Source organism: Gopherus evgoodei, chromosome 3, assembly GCF_007399415.2.
Source record: "Gopherus evgoodei ecotype Sinaloan lineage chromosome 3, rGopEvg1_v1.p, whole genome shotgun sequence".
Classification (NCBI taxonomy): Eukaryota; Metazoa; Chordata; order Testudines; family Testudinidae; genus Gopherus; species Gopherus evgoodei.
This window is the reverse complement of record NC_044324.1, coordinates 74570409-74583121: the sequence shown is the minus strand read 5'-3', so window position 1 is coordinate 74583121 and position 12713 is coordinate 74570409. Positions and strand designations below refer to the sequence as shown.

At 43.9% G+C, this 12713-nt stretch overlaps 1 protein-coding gene across 2 annotated transcripts in view; it reads left to right on the top strand.

Annotated features, from left to right (window-relative positions):
* ME1 (malic enzyme 1) overlaps positions 1–12713 on the top strand; it is a 353342-nt gene that overhangs the window by 155119 nt on the left and 185510 nt on the right. The gene's annotated exons all lie outside the window — the stretch shown is intronic.

The window sequence follows — 12713 nt, the reverse complement described above, 5'->3', positions numbered from 1 at the left end:
ACTAGAGAACCAGAGAGCACAGCCGCTCCGGGTCAGAGCACCAGATATCCTGCAGAAATGATGAGCTGCATGCCATTCTAGGGGGTGCCCCTGCAACAACCCCACCCGTTATTTCCCTCTTCCCACACCCCTCCTGGGCTACCGTGGCAGTTATCCTCCCATTTGTGTGATGAAGTAATAAAGAATGCAAGAATAAGAAACACTGACTTTTTATTGAGATAAAATGAGGGAGAGGCAGCCTCCAGCTGCTATGATATTCCAGGCAGGACATCTCCATTACTCATTAAAGGGTGGGGGGGAGAGGAGCACAGCCTCCTGCTGCTATGATAGTCCAGAATCTCTATTAGACATGAAAGGGAGGGGGAGAGGAGCTCAGCCTCCAGCTGTTATGATGAGGACGGTTACCAGCCCTATTGCACCATCTGCCAGGACAGAATCTCCAGGACACAAAGCTTAAAGAAAGGAATGACCGGGAGTCATTCCCATTTTTGCCCAGGCACCCCCGGCTGACCTCACCGAGGCCAGCCAGGAGCACTCACAGGATGATGACGAGGACGGCTATCAGTCATATTGTACAGTACCGTCTACCACCAGGGAGGGGAGGGGAGAGGATGCTGCTGTTTAGTGCTGCAGCACCCCATCTACCAGCAGCATCCAGTAGACATACAGTGACCTTGAAAAGAGATGAGAAATGATTTTTTCCCTTTTTCTTTGAGAGGGCGAGAGGGGCTAAATTGATGACATATTCCCTGAACCACTGGCGACAATGTTTTTGACCCTTCAGGCACTGGGAGTTCAGCCAAGAATGCAAATGCTTTTCGGAGACTGCAGGAACTGTGGGATAGCTGGAGTCCGCAGTCCCACCCCCTCCCTCCATGAGTGTCCATTTGATTCTTTGGCTTTCCATTACGCTTGTCACACAGCACTGTGTTGAGTCCCTGCTGTGGCCTCTGACTTTCATAGCCTGGAGATTTTTTCAAATGCTTTGGCATTTCGTCTTCTGTAACGGAGCTCTGATAGAACAGATTTGTCTCCTCATACAGCGATCAGATCCAGTATGTCCCATACGGTTCATACTGGAGCTCTTTTTGGATTTGGGATTGCATGGCCATCCATGCTGATCAGAGTTCCTCGCTGGGCAAACAGGAAATGAAATTCAAAAGTTCGCGGGGATTTTCCTGTCTACCTGGTCAGTGCATCCAAGTTCAGATCGCTTTCCAGAGCGGTCACAGCGGTGCACTGTGGGATACCGCCCAGAGGCCAATACTGTCGAATTGCGGCCACGCTAACCCTAATCCGATATGGCAATACCGATTTCAGCGCTACTCCTCTTGTCGGAGAGGAGTACAGGAATCGGTTTTAAGAGCCCTTTATGTCCATATAAAGGGCTTTGTTGTGTGGATGGGTGCAGGGTTAAATCGGTTTAACGCTACTAAATTCGGTATAAATGTGTAGTGTAGACCAGGTCTAAGCCTCAGGAGATTCTCAGAAATGGCTACAAAGGCTCAGGACTTGGTTTCCCAGATTGTGAAAAGTCCAGGGCAGAAATAGAACAGTCTGGAAAGTACTACCAGAACCAACCATAAGCCAGATTTCAGAGACAAAGGATTTGAGTTGTACTTTTGGGTTTGGCTGCTGTTGGAGTAGAGTGGTGAGAGAAGCATGACTGCCTGAGAGGTCTCCATTAAACTTCCCATTCTTACCAAAAGGGAAATTTTAACTCTGGTGGTGTGTGGGTCACTGAAAAGTGCCAGCCCAACAGAGATCAGCAACTGAAGAGGCTGAGGAGTGATTTCAGGTTATACTTCACCTCGCCCCTGACCCCAGCTCTGACACTGGGCTCCAATTCCTGGCTACTGACTTCTGCTCTAATCACTGGGCCTGACTCCTGCTGCAACTGCTAGGCATAACAGCCCATATCCCAGTCATTGACAGTTTAAACAGCTCCCCCAAGAAGACAACACCAATTAGAGAATTAGAGCTGATGTGGTGAGCATGGATCCTACAAAGACCAATATCTCTCTGATGGAGACAGTGGAAGTCTTACAGGCCTTGCGGGTCCAGGTTGCCATCCTGTAGGCACAGAATGCAATCCTGCATGTTCAAGCCGCACCACTTTCAGGTCTGGCCCCTGCTATTCTTGAACCCAGGCTCCCCCTACTTGACAAGTTCAATGGGAGTTGCAACAAATTTTGTGGGTTCCTAAATCTGTCATCATCATCTCCTATTTCTGTTATGCCTACAATCGTACTCCTCCAACCAAGTGTGAACAGGAATGGTTATCAGCCTGCTTACTGGGAAGGCTGTGGTTTGGGTGTCTCCTGTCCTGGAGAAATCAAGTCCACTTCTGGGACTATTTGAGGACTTTAGGCAATGGCAGTAAACTTCAATGACCCAAGTCGTAAGCATATGGCCGAAGCCATGCTTTAGGTGTTGTGGCAGGAATGCTGTCCAGTTGCTAAATATGCAGCAGAGTTCTGATGTTTGATAGTAGATACCAAGTGGAACAAGTCTGCTCAGCTTTATAATTTCTGACTTGGGTTAAACAATGATATTAAAGATAAACTGGCATGGGTGAGATCCCTCTCTAGCCTGGATGTCTTAGTCAATTTATGTGTCAAAATTGATCTCTTCCTGGCTGAATGATGCCATGTAAAAAGAGCTTGCTATTGGCTTCCATCAGCTCTGCAATTCTGGCCCCTGCATCACCAGTCCCTTCTCCAACATCTGAACCTCTGCAAGTTGACCAGGTTCAGCTCCACCTTTCTGATGTGGAGAAGAATCGATGCTGGGCATCGGACCTATGCCTATATTGATGGAAACCAGAGCACAATGTATCAAGCTGCCGTCAAGGTTTGATCTGTATGCCATGCCCCAGCCCTGATAGGGGAATCCGGGCTGGGTTTGTGCCTTTCCCCAGCAGTCCACACCAACCATTGTCCATCAGTACCTTGGTGACGGCCAATCAGAATCCAACGTATCTCTCCCTCTCCGGCTCCAGTTACAGCACCCTGTGATGCCTGACACCAATCTAGAAGTGCTTGTGGACTCAGGTGCTTCAGACAGTTTCATGGATTGGAGTTTTTCTGAGCAAACAATCTCTCTCTCAGTCCTAGCAGTACCCTGAGTTAGTGGAGTTCATAGCTGGATCACTCTTTTCACTGGGACCAGTCACCCCCCAGACAGCATCCTTAGAGGTAACTACACTTTAAGGTCACTGAGAAATTCTTCAGTTGCAGCTACTTCATGCACTGTATTCACCATTTGTCCTTGGCACCCCCTGGCTTGTCGCTATGACCATGAATCTGCTGGTAGTCAGGCATATTAAACTTTGACTCCCTATGTTGCCAACAGTCCTGTTTCTCAACAGCCCATCCAGTTCCAGCAACCCTTTGTGGCTTACTTGGTTCCCCAAAGATCCAGAAACATGAAGAGGAGGTCCAAAGGTGACCCCAGCAACCCCCACAACTTCCCTAATAGCCCCACGGATTCCTATTAAATATCAACATTATGCCAACATGTTTGACAAAAAGAGAGCCAACAATCTACTGCCCCATTACAGCAACAACTGCTCCTTCAACCTCCAACTAGAGGCAAAGGTTCCCTTCAGGTGCTTTACTTCTCTGAATCTGAACTACAGGCACTCCAGAGCTATCTCAAGAAATATTTGTAGAATGGGTTCATTCAACCCTCTATGTCCACAGCGTGGCCCCTGATCTCCTTTATGGCTAAGAAAGAGAGTTGCCTCAGATCTCGGTGGTCCGCACAAGACCAATCAGTACCTGGGTGCAGTGTGTTAACCTATGACTCTCCTGCTGTCTCTTGTGAGGTGCCTTTCTGTGTCGTTCATAAATAGGTGTCAGGAAGTGGTGGAAACCCCTTTATATTGTCCTCAAGTTTTAGTAGGACAGTGTGTTTATGTACATTATTGTAACATATATATTATTTTAAATATTTATTGAAGTTCTTGATGAAGACATCAAGTTTGCCCAGGCAGGGGAGGGTGTAACCCCATCTGGACTTGATTGTTCCTGACATATTACTCTAAGCTTCTAGAAGACTCACCATTATACTACAGCAGCAATCAATAGAGAGGCTCAAGACTCGATTTCCCAGATTTCCTAGGGCAGAAATAGAACAAGCTGGAATATACTACTAAAACCAATTATAAGCGAGAACTCAGAGACAAAGGGTTTGATTTTACTTTTGGTTTGTCTGCTGTTGGAGTATAGTGGCAAGAGAAGCATCATAGCGTAGGAGATCCCTGTTAAACTTCCTATTCCAACCCAAAGGGAAACTTTGAACTCTGTCAGTGTTTAGTGGGTCACTGAAAAGTATCAGCCCTACAGAGACCAGCAACCTTGGAAACTGAGAAGCAACTCCAGGTCAGGCTACTGAGAGCCATTGGACTGCAGTTTAGGGAGCCTCAGGATGATACTGTTCTTTTACGAGTGAAGACCTTGTAATAAACCCAGTGTCTGTCTATTTTGCCTGTGAGGTTTAATCCAGCCAATGATTACAGTGCCACATTCCCTAGTAAAAAACTGATTATCAATACACTGTCTGCCTAGGCGGGTGGTGGGAGGGAGGTGAGTGGTTTGGTTCTGTTGTAAGTGTTCCGAGGTAGAGGGTTTCAGATAGTGTTGCTATTTTATTGTTCTAGCTACTCCTGTTCTTTCCTTATCCTTGTTTCCTATACCTAGTAACATTCACCCTATTGTTGTATTGTTACTTTAGGGATTGTGATAATTTTATTCCTCGTGTATTGGACTGTACTCCCAATATATTATTTGATAACGAGTAATAGTCAGATAATCAGTTTTCCAAAGTATAGTACCTCTTATGTTCAGAGGCAGTAGGAGGGGCCCCTTTAGATGGTGGCACCAGCTGCAAAGATACAAAAATCAGGACCCACACCCCTGTTGTGAGACAGGAAAAGTCACTCTAAGCATCCAGCAACAGAGAGAAGGCTTAAGCCACACCTCAGGGCTGGGGTTACAGTACCATTCTGTGAAATCACACTCACTCCGGCTTTTGGAAGCTCCTGAACTGGCTCAGTGTTTTCCAAGAAGCTGGTCTCTTATTAAGTATCTCTTGTTTTGTCAATAAACATCTCTGACGCAACACAAGCACCCCTAGAAGACAAAATCTATTCCCCACGTACCATGTTATTTTCCAATTTTGGATGCAAGAAACATTACTGTAGACATATACCAGAATGCAATTTTATATTCCCCTCCTAAACTGTTTAGAAAGCCTTCTGTATACTCCATCAGCAAACACTAGGAGCTGATGTAGAGCATCTCCATCAGTAAATCACAGAGCATTGATTAATTTCCGATGAATAATACTAATACTTTATTTTCCTTTTAGTTAATGAAAAACCCCAGGGAGCCAGAATTTCTCTAATTTTTGCAATTTTTTCACTTTCTACAGTATGTGGTTTTTAAATTTGTGTAGTCCAAAAAATTTTGAGGTTTAGACTGGAGTGTAACTTTATTTTTGGCCAATTGTAGATGATTAGATTGCCATATTGTTCCTGTCAAGCTGTTACTATCAGTAGTATCAGTAACAAGATTTTTTAATCCTTTTCTTTCTTTTTTAAAATGCTGATATGAGCTGGGAGAATTTTTGTATTCATGTATTCCTACATGAAATTATCTCAACTGGAATTTAGTCAAGACATTTGGACTAACAAACTGGCAAATATTGTTCTTGATCAAATTGATCTTTAATAAACACAAGTGAACAGAAATTCACTCTTCTGGCCCTATTCTTCTTTAACACAGAGCTGTTAACTCTCATATTATCACAGATCTCATGATATTTACTATTTTTCTTAAAACCAAAGCACCCAGAGCTGAGAATTTCTTTCTGTCTTTCTCAGACTTGCAACCAAATATTTAACAGGCCAGAATCTACTAAACTTATGAGATCTGACAACCTCATAGCTTGACATGTTAAGGCTATAGGTAGTTTTGAACAAAATTAGACCACCGTCCATTGTCTGTTAAGTCAGAAGTTAAGCAGGCTTTTCTCTTTGATATTGTCATCTTGGAATTTTCCCAAGATTCTATCTATGAGCTTTCTTTCACCACTCTGATGGATGATCTAAGAAGAGGGATACATACCTCAGCATAAAATATACTTACAATATTTATTTTTATATATTTAAATTCTAGTTCTCCTTTGAGTGATACCCATGTGCTTTCCACTCTTGCTGTGCAAGCAACCTATGATGCTTTCCTCTCTGCAGGCCTCTCTGTCTTGGCACTGGTTGCCGTCACCATCTGGAATTGCGCTCAGTAGAAGGAGAGTTGTCTTCTGAATCAAAGGTTCCTACATTTTCTATCCTTGGAGTTGCTCTTGCTACCCCTCCTCCAGTTATTTCCATCTTTCTATGGATCCTGTCATAAGAGTACTATTGAGTCGTTAGCCAGGAGGTCACTGGGGGCCTACACTTGTCCAGTGGCTTTTTTGGAATCCATGGGGCTTTCTCTCCCCTTCCCCCCACCATTTACAGATCATATTCCAGGATGACTGATTAGTCAAGGGCTAGTCCAAAGCTCAGGTTATATTCAGCATATGACTCATTCAGTCAACTTTCAAGACCGTAGGCCTTCTGATCAATACAGACAACTCTACCCTTTACCCTGTACAGAGGATATTTGTAGTGGTTGTGTTGCACGCTACCCAGGCCAGAGTGTTCCTCCCAGAGTCAAGATTCGAGTCTATTTAGTCTCTCATGACAGACCTCAAGTTTCAATCACAACAGCCTGAAACTGTATGAGGCTCCTACGGCACATGGACTTGTGCACATATGTAGTAGGACCCACGAAGATGTATCTCATGCCCCTCCAGACATGGCTCGAGTCAGTGTACTTGCCAAGCTGTCTTCCTCTGGACACTGTGCTCACAGTACCTTTGCAGATTCTAATTTTGCTGAATTGGTAGTTGGATCCTCTCAGTGTTCGTATGGGTGTTCCCTTTCTCTGCCTTGAACAGTCTGTGACACTGGTCTTAGATGTGTCAGCTCTAGGGTGGGATGCTTACTTGGGGCCCCTCCTAACTCAGGGTCTTTGTCCTCAAGGGAGCTTGCTCTTCATATCAATATTGTAGAGTTCAGGACAATTTGTCTTGCCTGTCAGTCTTTCCTACCTCATATCAGGGGAGAAACCTATTTGTTCTTATAGACAACATCGCTGCAGTGTTTTACCTCAACAGGCAGGGATGAGTTTGGTCATCCCTCCTTTTTCAGAAAGCAGTTCACCTGTGGGAATTTTGCATAGCTCATTCAATCAAACTTGAGCCTCTTACCTTCCAGGGGTGTAGAACAAGCTAGCAAACTGCCTGAGCAGGCCATTTTTGAGTCACCTTTGTCCAGATGTAACCAGATGCATTTTCCAGCACTGCGGGCCTCCTCAAATAGATCTATTTGCAATCAAGTCAACAGAAAATGTAAACAGTTCTTCCTGCAAGGTCACAGTCCAAGCTCCATAACAGACACCTTCTTGCTACCCTGGACAGAAAAGCTTTACTATAATTTTCCCCCAATTCCACTCCTATACAGAGTGCTACTAAAGATCAAGTGTAACCATGCCCAGATTATGTTAATAGCCCCAGTGTAGCCCTGCCAACACTGGTTCTCCATGCTACTGGACTTCTCAGTGGGAACTCAAATCTCACTCGGATTTGATATCTCAAGACCACAGTCAGCTGCTCCTCCTGAACCTGCAATCCCTTAATTTAACATCCTGGAAGCTCCAAGGCTAAATCTTAGCGAGCAGGCTTGCTCAGAGCAAGTTTTCCAGATCTTACCAAGTAGCAGAAAGCGCTCACCGGGCCACCGACCTGTCAAAATGGAAGCAGTTTCGTATCTGCACTTGTCTGACCAGAGTTTCACTGATACACTCATCCATCGAACATGTACTCAACTGTCATCTGCACCTGAAACAACAAGGCCTTAGCTATTCCTCTATCAAGATTCACCTGGCAGCAATATCAGCTTTCCACCTTCGCTGATCTATGAACTAAAAGAACAATCAACATTCAGTTCAAGCCACTGGGAATGTGGGTACGATCCAGACCTAACATTTGTGTCTAAAGACTAAAGTGGTAACACTCTTGTTATAACACTTGAAGTACTATCGGCATTTCCAAACAGCCAACATGGGTCTATAATGATCTACATAGGCATTGAAATTCCTGTGTTCTTTCTGAAACAGGTACCATGATGGAATTTTGCTAAAGCTGATTGGGATGTCTAAAAACAGACTGTTGAGAAAACACTTGCAAGAATTCCAGCAAGACCGGAATGCTGTCAGCGGTTCGCAAGGCTCCTGAAAGTAGCAGGAAAGAAGAACATTCCCCGAGGATTCTGGAAAAAGCACACTCCCTGCTGGATGAAAGAGATGCAGTAGTTGCTCCAGAAATATAGTCAGACCACGAGTTCTCATATTGCAAAAACCCTGCTACACTCCCTTGACATAGCAAGGTGTCAGTGATGGCTTGATTGCATGCAAAACCTTGATTTTACACCTTCAAGTCGTCGACACTACTATGATGTCTTGGGGACACTAATTGCACAGAGTACTGGCCACCAAATATCTGGCCAAACTCAATAGTCTCTAAACTGGTGGAGAACACAAAAGGACCACATGATAAACACACAAGAAGAGAAATGTATCAACAACTTTACCAAACACTTGCCTCAATCCCCTGAAGAGAACCTTCCACCATTGGGGAAGTAAAAGGACTTGCCACAATGAAAAAAGGGAAGGCTGCAAGCCCTGACGGTATTCCGCCAAAATTCCTCAATCATCTCAGTCACAAAGTACTCCAATGGCTAGCAACATTGTACTCCACTACCTTAAAGACAGAAAGATCCCTGAAATATGGCGTGAGGCAATGGTAATTGCCATTCCAAAGCCTGGAAAGCCCCCAATGCAGCGGGAAGCTCTAGGCCAATTTCTCTATTATGTTCAACCTATAAACTTCTTGAACGTATCATCCTCAAAAGAATAGACCCTTTTACTGAGCCAGTTATCCCCGTTGAACAGGCAGGCTTCCAGCCAAAATGTAATTGTTGTGACCAAGTTATGGCACTCACAACTCACATTGAGGCTGGCTCTCAAAAAAAATGGCACAGTATTTGTTGACCGGTCATCTGCATATGATACTGTATGGATTACGGGCCTGATGCTGAAACTTGCTAAAATTATACACTGCTACCAAACATTTTGCCTGCTGTGGACCATGCTGAGTAACAGATGCCTGCGGGTGTACCTGGGTAATAAGACCAGCTCACCCTATATCATAAATAGTGGACTAGCACAAGGCTCTGTATTTGCGCCAACGCTTTTTAATATTTGCATGAGTGATCTGTCTCCAACTAAATTATGAAAATTTGGATATGCAGATGATCTTGCCTTGACAATTCAAGCATCAAACCTCCATGACATTGAGAAAGCATTAAGAGAGGACCTCCAAAATATGGAACAATACTTCTAGAAGTGGAGGCTGAAACCAAACCATGGAAAAACAATAGTAAGCACATTTCATCTTGATAATAAGAGTGCCAAAAACACTGAAAGTAGCTTTCTGTGGTAAAAATGTGCAACATGATTACACTCCAACTCGGAGTGAAACTCAACTGGACCCTCTCTTTCCATGATCATCTTGAGAAGGTAGCTGCAAAAATAAAAACAGCCAACATAATCCAGAAACTGGCAGGTCCAACCTGGTGTGATTCAGCAACAGTGTTGCGAACATCTGCAATAGCTTTTATATATTCAGTAGCTGAATATTGTGCACTGGTATGGAGCAGATGCAACTTGTGCACGTAACTTGTGGATACCCAGCTAAATACAGTGATGCAGTGCATCATGGGAATCCTTAAGTTGACTCCAACACCATGACTACCTGTCCTGTCTCACATTGCTCCCCCGCCGATATGCCGAACTGCTGCAACATTCCGCAAAGCTCAGCAAATCCAGGAAAGCAGACAATGACAAAGAACTCGACAATGCGCTCCACCTCCCAAATGTCTTAAGTCCTGCAAGCCTTTCTGGGAACATTCGTTTAGCTTCATGCAATCAGGCTATAATCAGAAGGAGGCTTGGAAAGCAGATTGGGCTAAACAAGACTTAAAAAATAAGCACCTTGTGCCAGATCCCACACAGAAAGTTCCTGAGTTTGACCTTCCGGGGTCAGCTTGGTCAACTCTGAACCAAATTCGAACCAACCATGGTAGATGCAGATATCTAATGCACAAATGGAAAATCAAGGACTCCCCAGTGTGTGAGCGTGGTTCCCCACAACAGACCATTGAACATATCACCTCCTACTGCCCAATTTATAAATATGAAGGCAGCGTTACTGCAATAAATTCTGCTACTCTTGATGTAGCCATTTGGCTTGATCAACTTCAGGTGAAATTGTAGTTGCTGCTCTACGCCAGCCATACAAAAGAAGAAGACAGTGAACCTCACTGGGATAACTTCTGTTTTTTCTAATGACATGACAATGAGATTCCTTAAAGGCCTAGAAAGGTTGTACCCTCAATTAAGATAACCTGTTTTCCCCTTAGGACTTGAACTTGGTCCTGTCTAAACTTATGGGCCATTGAGGCTTTGGAAATGTTCTCCATACTACATCTTCCGTGGAATGTAGTTTTCCTAATTGCTATCACTTCTGCCAGAAGAGTCTCTGAACTGCATGTATTATATATAGTCTTCTTTAAATATAAGGTATATTTATGCTCTCATCTGAGTTTTGTCTCTAAAGTAGTTTCAATTTTTCATATCAGTCAACCAATTTACTTATCTGTATTTTACCCAAAACCACACATACATAAGGATGAGCAAAGGCTACACATATTGGATGTTAGATGAGCCTTGGTGTTCTACATAGACAGGACCAAATTGTTTCAGTGGTCCACCCAGCAATTTGTGACTATAGTAGACAGAATTAAAGGTCTTCCAATCTCCTCACAGAGAATTTGATATTAGATAACTTTTTGTATGTGTTGTTGATATGATCTGGCAGGCATTTCTCCACCAGACAAGCTGACAGCTCACTCCAGTAGAGTGCAAGCATCCTCAACAGTCTTCCTAGTGCAGATCCCTATCCATGACATTTGTAAAGTAGCAACCTGGTCATTGGTGCACACTTTCTGCTCTCATTATGCCATTACCCAGGACTCTAGAGATGATGCTATATTTGGTCATGCTGTACTACAGTCTGTGTATACATGAACTGTGATCCCTCCACCTATATTACTGCTTGAGAGTCACCAAGAGTGGAATGCACATGTGCAATTACTCAAAGAAAAAAAAGTATTAACCTTTCATAACTGTTGTTCTTCAAGATGTGTTGCACATGTTCATTTCATAGCTCTTCGCCCCTCCACCCCCCATTGGAGTTTCCAGAAAGAAGGAACTGAGGGAACTTGGGGTCAGCTGGGCTCTTTATACGGGAACCAGTGGTACACTGCAGCAGAGGGTGCTCAAGCCACCCCGCTAAACACCACTGAGGGAAAAATTTCCAGTGACTCTGCATGGGGCACGTGCACATCAAAGGTGGAAAGGACATGTGCAACACATCCAGAAGAATAACAGTTACAAAAGGTTAGTAACCATTTTTCGGTCAAAGTTGCATTGCCTTTTACCCACCTCTTAATTCTAAATTATTATATTTTACTCTGTCATACGTGACTCTTCACTCATATGGTTCTGTCCAGTGTTACAGAAATCTTTCTTTTGAGTGCAGACGGGTGTTCTCGGTTTTAAATGTGTCTGAATTTTGTTTTATTATGGTGATAGTGATATTTATACATACTTTGAGATCTGCTGATGAAAAGCACTAAATAAGAGCTGTGTTGTTATAGTTGGTGAAACAACATATATTTGAATGTATACAGTGGAACCCTCTTATACTAAAATATTTTCTTTTATATTCTCAGAAAAGCTGTGCTGCAATTGCAGGAAGCTCTAGATGCTGTGTTTATGTGAGTGGGTCGGAGTATGGTGTTGAAGGGCACGAGCCTCTGGGGTATGTCTATGTAGCATCTGGGAGTGAGCTGCCTAGCCTGGGTCCACAGATGCGTGCTAGCAGGGCTAGCACTATCGTTAGCTGCGTAGATGGTGCTTTGTTATTAGTACCTGGGCTGGAGCCTGGACTCTGAAGTCACTAAAAATAGCATGCTAGCACAAGCTCAACTACTAGAAGTCTGTGGTCCCGGGCTGGGATGCTTGCTCCCAGGTGCTGTGTACACATATTTAGTTGGGGATTGGCCCTGCTTTGAGCAGGGGGTTGGACTAGATGACCTCCTGAGGTCCTTCCAACTCCGATATTCTATGCTTCTATATCCTGGAAGGCTGTAGTTTCACTCCTGTCAGGGAGCTGCAGTAGTAGTATCACCCAGTATCACTGGGAACAGTTGCAGCAACACCTGGAAGCAAAGGATCCTTCCTTACCCTTTCTCCACAACAGAGCCACAAATCCTCCTCTTCCTTGTTGATTCAGAGCAATGTAGGAGGGGAAATGATTATTCCTTTGGAATGCAGCACTGAGCACCTGTCTGGTAAGTGACAATTACTGCATTCTTAGAGGATTAGCACTGGGAAAACCTTTTACAATGAAGTGAAGTTGCAGTATAATTGAAGTGAAAATGCAATAAAATGTAATGATGGAATTCAGGACTCTTGCTCTAC